Source organism: Zalophus californianus, chromosome 2 (genome assembly GCF_009762305.2).
Source record: "Zalophus californianus isolate mZalCal1 chromosome 2, mZalCal1.pri.v2, whole genome shotgun sequence".
Classification (NCBI taxonomy): domain Eukaryota; kingdom Metazoa; phylum Chordata; class Mammalia; order Carnivora; family Otariidae; genus Zalophus; species Zalophus californianus.
The window spans coordinates 189,617,598-189,630,927 of NC_045596.1; the positions used below are offsets into that span (position 1 = coordinate 189,617,598).

At 37.7% G+C, this 13,330-nt stretch overlaps 1 protein-coding gene across 1 annotated transcript in view; it reads right to left on the bottom strand.

Annotated features, from left to right (window-relative positions):
• TENM3 (teneurin transmembrane protein 3) overlaps positions 1-13,330 on the bottom strand; it is a 1,257,915-nt gene that overhangs the window by 577,576 nt on the left and 667,009 nt on the right. The gene's annotated exons all lie outside the window — the stretch shown is intronic.

A 13,330-nucleotide genomic window follows, 5' to 3' on the forward strand; every position in this document is an offset into this window, starting at 1 on the left:
CGGGATAGAGTCCTCTGCTCCCGGCTTGACCCCAGGGGGGCCTCTCATGGGCCTCATGTCACCCATGATTGATTCTCATAGGTCACCTCTTCTTCCCAGAAGAAGGGTGAACATCTCTCCTGCCCATCTCAAAAGGCTTAAAAAGATGATGTATTACATTTTAAAAATATATATGTGAAAAGAGTTCTGCCAACTATAAAACACTACTCAAATGTCGGTGACCATTTTAACAAACAATTACAACAGTTTAAACTTGTGATTCTAAAAAAAAATATTCACTTTCAAACCAAAGAATATTCTATGTATTCACTTCTATAATATTAATAAAAATAGTTAACACTTATTCAGCATTAACTATGTGCCAGGCAGGATTATAATATCTTTACATGTATAAAGTCATTAAGCCTCACTACAAATCTATGAGGTAGGTACTATAATTATGTCCACTTGAGGTACATGACATTGGACTGCAGAAAAGTAGGTAATTTGCCCAAAGTCATATAGGCAGTAAGTGGCAGAACTGTAATTCAAATACCCACACTCTTCACTACTATGTTGTCCTACCTCTTCCATGGGTCATTTATATAATCCTTCATTCTCTTACCAGGCTCTACCCTAAGCATCACGTCTTTTGTGTATGACGATGCTGGTCTAATAGTACATGGCCACATGGAATGAGACTTATCCTGTACATTTCCTCAGACCTAACCATTAACTACAACATCTAATGTGTTTAAGGCATTGTTAATTTCAGCAAAATAAATCATTCACTGTGCAACACACAAAGGTTGAAGCAATCATATAGCAATTACTTAACTGTTGGACAGGGGGTCATTTCAGTTGTGTAGACAAAACCATATTCTCAGAGCCACGGAGGCATCCTTCCCGAGTTCCATAAACATCCATGTGCACCTATGTGTGTTAAGACCTGCAAAGGCATGTTGGCTTTATTTAGATGATTAACTCATTAACTCAAATCTAGGGGCTCTGCAGACCAACAACACTGACTTTCCCCACACTGCCCTCATGAAGACAGACTTGGCTAAGCCTTACAGAAACAATCACTGCCCATGGACACATCATTCTAGCACCAGATGTCCTTACACCGGGACAGAAATTGACAAACAGCTCAGCTCTCCTGTGCTGCCGGTGTCTCTTTGGTGCAGGAAAAAGTAGGAGGGTCTCCTCTCAAGTTATTTTCAGATGTTTTAAATAGGCCATACTCCTACGTGCCTCTTTCTTCTGGTGGCACCTCTGTGCAATTACTCGGAGGGATTTTGTCTTGAAATTAGAATTAGGCAGTGGAGTAGGAAAAGAGCAGCATTAAAGAAAAAACAAACAAACAAACAAGCCAGCGTGTGAAATATTTCTGTATGTTCACTAGCATATAGACATTTTGTGGTTTGCAAATATATATGTGTATGTGTATGTGTGTATACGTTTATATCCACATACATATATTTAAGTTAGGCAGACCAGAGACCTGAAGTAATCAAGGTAAAAAAGAAACATGCCTCTAAATTGTGAGCCTCAGTAACTCAATACAGCTTTGGGGCTTGGCTCGTGACATCCTTCAAAAAAAATACCATAGTAGGCTGTGAAGAGTCACTCATAAAATTAATATCTAGAGAAAAGATAAAATATATTCGATCATGTTATCTGCTTTAAAATGTATTTTCTGAAACATCGTCACATGCCAGATTCTTCCTGGACAAATTTAATCCTCACACCTTGCAAATCCAGAGAATGGATTGCAAGCTCATTAAACTGTTTGCTGTCTTTAAAGGTTTTTTTTTTCCTACTTACAGATAGTGTGTAACAAATTAAATATCCAATTGAAATAATGAAAATGTCAATACTTGTAATAAAACTTTTCTTAAAAAAAGAAATTAAAAAATGAAAATGAGTAGAATGAAAATGTTTTTCTTTTTCTCTCTCCCTTTAGACATTCTTTCAATTAGAAAGGAGACCAAACTTAAATTATAGCTACCAATTAATTTTTCTGCTCTGGAAAGTGAAATAAGCATCTTTCATTAAATTGGATATTAAAGCTCATTGGTTATACAAGGAACTTCCAGATTAATGGACTAGAGTTCTTCCATTTCAATTATTTTCTCTACTTCCTAATTTCAGTTCAACTGCCCCCCTCTCCCTGGTGGGGCTCAATCTGACTCCTATTGCCCCAAAGTATTTAATTGACTCTTTCCACTACTGTGGGTCACTCAAGTAATCTGAATTGGAAGGCTACAACCTCTTTGTTAAAAGGTGTGTGTGTAAAAAATAAATAAAGAAATAAAAATAAAAGGTGTGTGTGTGCACGTGCGTGCATGAATTAGTAGCTAAGGAGGTTTTCTTTAGATGAAATCATAAGATGAAGAAGGAGAAGAAAAAATACAAAAAGAATGCCAGCTATGGAATGAAAGTAGGCAGTTATCCAGAACTTCTGCTTTGCAGCCATATATGCTTACATATGTGTTTCAAGAATCCCAAAAGAATAAGGAGGGAAATTAAGAAATCAGTTCTAATTTTATACTGTATGTAAATTAAATTTCTAATACGATATGTAAGCTTGCGTTTATTTTCAAGAACCCATTAATTTAGGAAGCAATTCTTACTCTTACAGATACTGCCCTTGGCATCAAAGTTGATTTAGTTAACGGGTCAAGAGACATTTCCTGAGACAACATAATTTGGTCATCAAGATAAACTAGATACGCAGACCACAATCTCTGAGTAAATTAATCTTTATTTCTGAGTAATCAGTTTGCATGAAGTGTCCTTTCCAAATGATGCTTTATGATTTACAAAAAAGTAACTAGAACATAGTAATAAAAAGAGCAATATTTTTTTTTTTTTAATTTAGTACCACCAAAGAAGGAATCCGAAAGTCAAGATTTAGGAGATACAATGTTAAAAATCTTGACCAGTACTCCAGACACGGCCAAGGACAATAGTATTTGTCCACATGTTATTTCTAAACCTCTGACAGATATTCCACTTGCTAAGCTGTCACTTCCCTTTCACTGTTGGCTTCTCGTAACAAGCTGTATGTACCATGCCCCCTACTTCCCATATTCCATGTCTCATTGTCACCCACTGGTCCTGAAGTCCACAGGCAGAAGATAGCTCTTCCCCCCAATCCAGTAGGAAGGCTTGCCTCCAAACTTCTTCTTTAGAGTGTTTCAGTATTATCTCTCCATCTTCCTGTTTTGAAATTTTCAGGTGACACAGGCCAATGTCCGTGCATGTGGCCTTGACGCTTTTCCAAACTCCGTAGACATAAGTTCCATTCCCAAGACTGGCTCCTCACATTTTCATGGCTCCCTCATTGAAGGCTGTACTTAAATTTTCGTCCCTATGACCTTGTTTTTCTCTCTTTCCAGAGACACTTCACTCTCAAAGCCTAACTGGGACTTACTTCTAAATGCCTGTCACTAAAACATCTGATGTATTTTCCCCAAACTCTTGTCATGAATTTTCAAATCTTCCTGGATTTTTGCTCTGATGTCCCACAGTCACCTGCAAAGGCAGGAGGCAGAAATGTCTTGAAATTTCAGTTCAGAGCCATAAGTGTCCCAAGTGCTGTTTCTTAGGTGCTGAATCCTTATATGCATGATACATTTGAATATTTTAAACACTGCTTATCATTCTCCATGCTTATTCAATAGAACCATGAAAGTCAGAGAGTCAGATTAGGAATAGAAATAACTTTTCTTTGTTTTTCTTTTCCTTCCCTTTTTTTTTTTTTTTTTTTTCCATTTACTTTCAGAACCTAGGACAAAATCTAAGAATCTTCTCTGGGTTATTTTTCATCCCTATTCACGTGGTCATGAAGTCTAGACAACTGTGCATGTTTATTCATGTTGATATTCAGGACAGATTTATTAAATTTAGTCCCCATCAGGCAAATCCACTTCATAATAGAGCAGTAAGGATTCTCCAGGTTCTAGTATATAGTTCAGGTAAAATATTCAGCAAAACACTACAGTCATTACATTGAGTTTGGACTCTGCTTATAATATTTTACTATGAGATCTTCACCACCTTGTATGTTTCTATTTCTCATTGTTCCTAACACGGGTGTTTGCACATAGTAGGACTTGGTAATTTAATGAACTCAGGAATAATTTTAAATTTACCTAGTAGCTTTACGATTATAGATTTCTCTTTTGTGGGTTCCTTGATTGCCAGTGCCTAAAGTAATCAATAAAAATTTTTTGGACACAGGGTTATTCCCCAATATAAATTAGTAAACTGATCATTCGTTTAGTAAACAATATCTTGTGCATTTGATTTCCACAGCCAGGGAACTGATGCAGTCAATTTCTATAAGGCTGATTACCAAACTAAAAATGGGTGGTAACTCTACTCAGAAATAGCCTAAAGCAACAATCCAACTTCATATTTTATTAACCTTTCTCATTTGACTCCTAATTATATATTATTTTGTATTGAAAACTTTAACAGGCATGTCTTATCACTTTGAAGACTGTCCACTGATTATGGGTTTCCTTCTTAGCATTCTTTCCATCTCCTCTCAGTTCTGTACTGTGTATCTACTAGGTCTGCAGTAAATACTTCTTGAATAAATACTCAGCATTATGCCAAATCATCATGTTAATACAAATTCAACATAAATAAATATAAATTCATATTTTTTAAAAAACTGAAATGATATCCTATGTAAAAGGTATATATCATGACAGACATTCACAAAGGTCTAAATAAATATTTATAATGGTATACTATAAAAGTCAATTCAGATGTCTCCATTAATATTTTTAATTATGTCAGTTCATGAATATTTTATTTCAAATCATTTCTTTCTCCTTGCCAGATGGAAATGATCATAAGACCTCTTTTGAAGTCAAAGTAGACCCTTTGCTAATAAAGTAGAATGACAGAAAATTATCAAAGAAATAGCAAATTTTAATGTTTTCTGTATATTTGTAGTAAGCTTAAGTTCTGCTCATAAAAATCAGTACGCTACAAAAATTCATTTTAAACTATTTAATAGCCATGTGATACCAACTCACATGCTTTTACTAAGACTTCACTATTTACAGTACATGCTATTTATTAAATTTTTCATTTTTTAAAATGCTTTAAAGTGAAACAGACAAATGATGAGAAACATGATCTTTGATGTGGAAAACAGCTGGTACTGAACTATGTTGTGAATTACAACAGATCTATCTGGGTTGTAAATTTTAAATTAAAAGTAACAATAACTTTGCGGAAAATAAAAAAAAAAAAGCTGCTAAATATAATTTGGAGAACAGAAGTGGGACAGCACTTGGATCATACAAGAAAGAAGGCTCCCATTAGGGAAAGGGATTGAAAGAAGTACAAAAATGCCCCAAATAAATGTCATCAGCCCCCAATTTAATCCAGGACCCTGATAGACGACTTAAACAGAATAGTATCTACGTAACACTGAGAGACATTACATTTTAAAATTTATTAAGTTCACCAATTTAAAGAGTTGTGTAGGTTTATTTATATTGCATATTTTTGCATAGTTGTATTGTTGGCTGAAAAGTACTTTGCACCTTGTTGAAAGCAGGCAATACATATATATAAAATTTTCTAGACACTTTTCACCAACTCAATGAATTAAAGGTAATGTTCAAGTTTTTTTAATAAAACTGCCTTGATTTCTAATGGGTTTTTGAGCCTGATGATCATTCTACTATAGCTTTTACATGAATAACACTGAATTTTGTTATGCAAATTATAGACAGTACATTTTAAAAAGAAACATCAAAGTCTCATTAGATTGCCTTAAATTTAATTAGAAAAAAACCCACTTTAATATATTTTATGTACTAGCTCAACATGACACATGTACATCATCACTGAAATTTTACTTTGCCACTTAACATTTTCCATAATTTGTCTAACGAAATTAGCTAATGTGATTTTATTATTGCTATTTCTGTTATAAATCTTACAAACTTTTTTAACTTGGAAAAAGATCAAAATACTTGCAGACTTCAGATTGCTATTAGACATAATAATTATACACTAAACTAATTACCACTAAACCAAAACCCGACTTACAACTAATTAAATTTTATTACATCAACATAGAGCATAGACTTCCAATTTAACACAGGGCGCAACTATAAACACAAGAGTCTAGCAGCCTGCCTATTTATTTCAAGTAAAATGTCCAGGCCAGATTTATAAAGTTTGAACTTGGCAGGACTTGTAGACTAATTTGTCAGTTTCACAAATGTACTAACTTGCTGACTTCTAAGGAAAGGGAAAGGTGCTACCTGCAAAGTGAACACACTTGATTATGCCAAATAATTCACATAACAGCTAAATGCACAATATACAGAGATTATTATGTTATGGAAAAATGCAAAGAAGGAATCATTTATTTCAGTTCAGACACACATTATAGTTGTGACATCATTGATTCTGAGATTACTGACATACAACACGGCTGAGTCTTAGTTTCTTTTGTGTAAAATAGAAATAAAAACATGCATGTTATCTTAGAGGAATGCAAGAAGCATGAAGTGCAGAATCTTTAGTTGAGATGAAAGTACCCAATTGTTTACTGTAAAAGGAGCCAATGCGGATTCAGCTGCAACACCAACTGCAACCCAGTACTCATTGGTATTCATCTCGAAATAGTGGATACAGAATCTCCATTTATTTTTCATGAAACTACATTTGAATTTATCATTTGCAACAATTGGAAAGTATAAGAGATTCACTTTATAAACTTTAATTTTATAAAAAATGTGTACTTTCTACCAGATGGTAAGATTAAATTACATAAACACTGTCAGCAAGTTGAATCCTCAGATGTATTCATTCCCACCACAGAAGCTTCAAAACCTGTCTATAATTTTGTTACTGATGTTTAGAAACAGCTGTAGCTGACATAGCTACATGTTATATATGTCAGCTTTAAAGGATTAAATATTCTTAACCCCCAATGGAGAGGTCTTTTGCTGTTAACAAACGCTAGTGTAAATTACACCGGAAGTTGTAATTCCAGTCGAGATAGTTCACACTACATATTTGATAAACAAAATGGTCAAGGATCAAAAAAGTTTTTCATTATTACTGGAAACTGTTTGGGGCAAGAGAAGGATTTTAAATGCACAGCACTTTCTCATAATATAAGATAAATCCTCCTCTAAAAAGCCCCTCACATATATCTTCATTAATATTTTAGATGGCAGTAAATTATATATTTTTCTTCAGAAGAATTCAATCTGCCTCAAGAGGCTTTTTTATTCCTGGTGCAGAATTCTACTTGACTTTTTGGGAGAATCCTGGTGTCTCTTCCATTAGAGTTAAAATGATCTTCACAATAAGTGTTCCAAAATGATGGTAAAGTCAGCAGGGTTTCTGGAAATGCTGCCCTGTGACTTTTGTGCTCAGTTAATCTATCTAAGAGAAGAGAATTAACCAACCTAACTAGCTAGACTGCAGGCTTCAAAATCACTTGATTTATGAATTAATCTAATCTAATTTTCAAGAAGTGTTGATTAATGGCAGTCAAATGTACAGATCTTTGGAGATGATATTCATCAACACAAAAGTACACACACACACACACACACACACACACACAGCCCCCCAATATAATTCTCGTTTTCAAACTTTAATCACTATGGACTTTTTGAATAATTTTAAGCCTATAAATATACATATAAATAAATGTTCTGAAAAAATTAGGCAAATACAATTAATAACGATGCATAGTATGTTGTTTTTTCAGAACATGTAGTAAATGAAGAGTGGCCCACATAAATGGAAAGATAAAACAGGCTGATTGATTAGCAGCAATAAAAGAGGAAACAGTGTAGAGAAGAAAATTTCACACAAATTACTAAAATTAGAGCAGGCGCTTACCCATATAATCTGCGTTGCCTTTAAAGTTACATTTTACATACAGTATAATGACTTTATGAAGATGGCCGTTTTTTTTCTTGGTTAGTTACAATATGTTAACAACAGAGACATTCATGGAGGCTGAGAGAGCTGGAAGATGATGTAGTCAGTTTCACGTGTGGCTTCTGAATCTTGTCTAATTTGTAAGTCTAACTGTAATCTCTAGCTGAGAGAAGGTATAACAGCATCAGTGGAAATTCAAGCTTGTCCCTTGTCCTACATACCATTATGATAATACCCAAACTTATTGCCATGACTGATGTCCTCTCTCATAAAACAAGAGTGGCTGCACAAGGGAAGTAACAAGTCATTTCTCTGAAAGACGCACGTAAACCCCAGAGTTCTTTTTCCCTCAGTGTGTCACTCACACTTTTGATCAAATTCTACCACTGATACACTTCCTGAATCTAATTATACACTTAGATTGTGAATTAGGATAATCCATGTATTGCAGCAAGACATTTAACAGAAAAAGGAAGTTAAGCTCTGATTTAATACAAAGGAAAATATTTATTTCAACTCTGCTATTCATTCGACTTTCTAATTATGTGAAACTTACACTTTGAAGCATAATTGGATGAAACAAACTTTTTCTAGTTTTTAAAAGGAAAAAAAGGCATCCTTTCTGATAAATGTCTTCATTTTGTACTACCAGATGTCTTTCTGTATCCTCTCCTGCTTCCTAATTTTCTTTTTGTAAGTGTGAGAACAGTGAAAATGCCAGCCATTGTAGTCAGTCAGCTTGAGCCCCAGCAAAGATTGCAGAGTGAGATGTTATCTTAGTGGTTTTACATAAATACTGAACTCCAAGTACACTTGGCTTCTTGGGATCCAGTTAACCATAGAGCACACCGAAATCCACATCTGAACCCCTTTTTAATTCCAACACCGAATAACATCCACAAAACAAATTTAGCTGAAGTTAGAACATAGTTTGCTCTTTCTCTTTACCTTTATGTGATTTTCTCAGTCTTCAAGAAACGAGAATTTAACAATTACACTAAATAATTACCCACAGAAGTAAACATCTGGATCTTTTTAAAAAAGGGGTAGCAGAAATTTGATTAGAAATAAATTTCAAAGTCCATTATAAAACTACTCAAAGGTATTACTCCCATACTCTAGGCATTTCTGTTGAATGTTTTGTGGTTTGGGGGAAGTGCAGAGATTCCCCTGGCAGCCGCAAAATGATGGCAAAATCTCTTCCAGCCTATGACGCCACTAAGAAGGATATTCCGAGATTCCCGTGAAAGGCTGGACTCGGGGGTGTCATCCTCTCTCCATGTTAGTGCAGAAGCAGGGTGAGGGGCGTGGGTCGGTGCCACTTCCCTCTGCCCTTAGTTATAGCATCAGTGCTGAAGCCCCCAAGAGCGACTTATAAAAAGGTGTATGTGATGTTGTCTGCCTTTTTAGTTTCCCGTGGAAAGCTACAACTGCCTGAAGAAACTGTTTTAGAAGCTGCTGTTTTCCCAGGCCTGTCGAGAAATATCCTCGCAAAGCAACTACACCAGAATTTGGTGATCTTTACTAAGGGGACAGGGGAGTACCTGGGTCAATAAACACATGCATACATTTAAGAAGGTGCTTTTACACCTGCTGCGGCCCCACCCCACAGACTGAGAGCAAGAGGAAGTTACCGAGTGTACATTTTAGCTTCCCTCAGTTTGCTGCATCTACAACAATGGGATAAAAACTTTAGGGAAGATGGAGCGGCAGAATGAACACTTCCTAAAAGCCTCAGAGCTTCTGATGGAAAGTGCGTTATCTAAGTCCTATAAGAAGGCATCTGTCCCTGCTCCTCCTACCTAAAGACAGAGCATGTGCTCTGTCTTTAGCCCGGGGGCTCAGTCGGTTAAGCGTCTGCCTTCAGCTCCGGTCATGATCCCAGGGTCCTGGCATGGAGCCTGCTTCTCCCGCTCCCTCTGCCACTCCCCCTGCTTGTTCCCTCTCTCTGTCTCTCTTTCTGTCAAATAAATAAAATCTTAAAAAAAAAAAAAAGAGCATGTGCATCTATACCTCAGCTGATCACGTGACTCAGGACACCCCACTAGAGGGGCAGGAATGAGATGGGACAGACAAGAAAAATTTGCTGCTATGTCTGATCGTAGAGGCAGTCACAAATCAGAAGGCTGATGTTGGCCCATTACCCCTAAATCTTTGCCACATGACAAGCGGTCATCAGTTGGATCAAAGGGTAGTACCAAGGAACTTCTCAAGCCTCAGCAACTTTCTGAATATAATGTACAATCTCAGCCCTAACGGGCCTTCAACATAGGAATAGAAATCCTAAAATAATGAAATAAGGTCTTGACCTTATCATTGCTCCACTGCACGCTACTAAGTTCTAAGAAAAAAAAAATGAGCCATCTCTGAGTTTCCCTGGAGGAGATGGTGTTTGAGATGGCAACTGAAGGGTAGTAAGGTTCAAAGCACTGGTTTCTCAACCCTGACTATGTGTTAGAAACCCCTGGGAGGCTTTTTTAAAGTTACAGATTATGACCAGGCCCTAACCCCAGAGATTCTGAATTAACTAGCCTGGGATGAAATCCTGGCCTTGTATCTTTTGAGATAGGTGATTCTAAAGTGTAGTTGTGGTTGAAAAGTACTGAATGAACAAAGTGTAGATGGGGATATCCTGTTTTCCAAAATGAGAAAAAGAGAACAGTAAATAATAGAACAGCATAGCCTCCACGTTCGGATGGTTAAAAGCTTTTGGAGAAAAAAAGAATATAGAGACTCTAGAATTGGTAGTCTGAAGTCAGGTTTTGGAGTCCTGGATCTTTCATCCATTTGGTATTTATAAAGGACTATGTATAAGGTACCATGCACATTACCGATAAAACGAAGTGGGGCAAAGCCAACAAGGTCCCCAGCTTCATGGGCTTTGCAGTGAAGTGTAAAAGGAAGATGTAAAAGGGGTTTTGTATTATGTATTGTGTTAAACAAGGGATGATAGGATCCTTTTGCATGCTTGAAAAATCACTCTGCCTGTGATGTGGAGAGTGAGTTGGAGAGAGGTTCAGATCGAACGCCAGTGGATCAATTAGAAAGCTAATGCGGTAGTCCAGTCCAAATATCATGGGCACTTGGATTTACGTGGCAGTGGTGGAGACAAAAAAAATGTATATGGTTTCAAAGGTATTCAGAAAGTAAAAAAAAAAAAAAAAGTAAACTAGGTATTGTGATATATGGGAAGGGATAAAAGAGACAGCCAAAGATGCAGTCAAGATTTCTGGCTTGATGACTTGATGAATACTCATGTCATTCACTGAGTCTGAGCCCACCCGGAGACGCTGAGGTTTTCAGGGAAAGATCACAAGTTCACGTCACATGTTAGTGTTAGGAGCATTAGTGAAATCCAAGAGTGTATGTCAGATGGTTCAATGTACCTATGGTAACCACAGATCTGTTGGCCCAGGGCAGTTCATACCAGTTGTCCTGGCTTCCTGACATCTGGTGCCCACTTTCACTCCAAGAATCCTCATCTGGGTGACAGATTATAAGCCCCCTACACCCAAGATATGTAGATCTTGAGCTAAGAGGAGAGGTTAAGAGTGGAATATCTGTGAACTGTCTGCCTACGGGGGATCACTGAAGCCGTGGGAATCTATGACATCAAAGGGGTTGGGAGAGTGGTCACAGTGAGGACAGCTAAATGTCTAAGGGATCATTTCTGAGGAACTCCGGTATATGCAGAGCAAGTAGAAGAGGGCAAGACACCCATGCAGTAAAGAGAGGCTTGCTAAGACGCAGGGAGCAGCGTGCCACAGAGCAAAGGGAGGCTCGAGCTTCCCAGGGGATGCTACTGAAGTCAAAGGCAAGGATGACTGGCAATACACACTGGGTATGGCTCCTTATTTATCCCAGCCTCAGTTTCGTCCCATTTTAAAATCAGGTGCTTCGCCTGTATGATCTTTTAAATTCCTTCCTACTCCTGGAACATTTTCATTCTATTGAACTAGAAGACAGTGCAGAATGAGCTAAATGACATATAGGTGGACATATACTATGACATGGCATAGGGGAGAGAGAGAGAGACATGAACAATTAATTCTACTGAGAAAATCCAGAACAATTTTACAGAGAATATTTAACCCGGCACAGAGATGGGAAGGCTGGTCTGGTGAATGCGTAACTAGCCAGCATATCAACCCGCGTAAAAGCATGCTATGCACGAGAACCCCACTGGGAGGTGGGCTTCACAGGGTCTTGGCTAGACCATGAAGAATACACTCCGACAGCCACGCTAAGGAGTTTGGGCTTCACCCTACAGAAAAAGGAGAGCCACTGTGAGTTCATGAGCCAGTGACATGACCAGATCAGGATATTAGGAAGAATATTCCCTGGGGGCAATCCAGAAAAATGGATGGGAGAGATGTGAGTTGGGTGGCAGGAAGCCCAGTTAGAAGACATCATTCGTAATGAAGATGAGGGATGATGAGAGCCCAGAGTAGGAAACTGGCAGTGAGGATGGCAAGGAGCAGCGGCACTGAAACTCAGCAGAGGGAGGATCAGCCGGATCTGATGACGGGGTCAGACGTGAGTGGTGAGCAATGGGATCATCTTCAAGATGGCTATTAGACTTCTACCCTGTGTGATCAAAGAGGATGGTGGTGTGGATACAGAAGGGGCAGCTGTAGTCCTCAAGCCTGAAAGAAAAGCCGCCAAGAATATTGTCCTGGAAATGATGAAGTTGAAGTGCTAGAGAACGGCTCCCACCCTACACGTTCCTCTCTCTTCCTTGAGTTCCTGTGGGGTGGACAGTTGGCGTTACATCTTCAGATTTCATCCCAGCTCTGAGTTGTTAGTACGCCCGTCTAGTTAGCGCCTGTTTCTTTGGGGCTTCTAAAATATACCTCCTCTTTGTTTTTTGCATCCCTTCCTCACAAAGCCTAAATCAATGTTAGACTCATAACAGATGCTTAATAAATGATAATGTAATAAAGACATCAGAGCTAAAAAAGAACACAAGCGGCCACCTTCCGTTGCAGCCAACGAACATTTCAGACAAATGTTTAAAATTTGCTTTTCAGCAAAACATTGAGAAATCCACTGGGCTAACTAATATGCTAGTGGATATGTTTTGTATCATATCTTTTTGAAAGAAACAAACAAGATACATCCAAATGCTAAGTAATTCTGTTAATTAAATGGAAACATTTTTCACTACACTCCGGTTTGTTTTGTAATTATTTCTACTTAATGTATCAATAGGTTTTAAACATTTTTTTCTTAAAGATTTTTTTAATTTTATTTATTAGAGAGCGAGCGAGAGGGAAACAGCATGAGAGGGGGGAGGGTCAGAGGGAGAAGCAGGCTCCCCGCTGCGCCGGGAGCCTGATGTGGGACTGACTCGATCCCAAGACTCCGGGATCATGACCTGAGCCGAAGGCAGTCGCTCAACCAACTG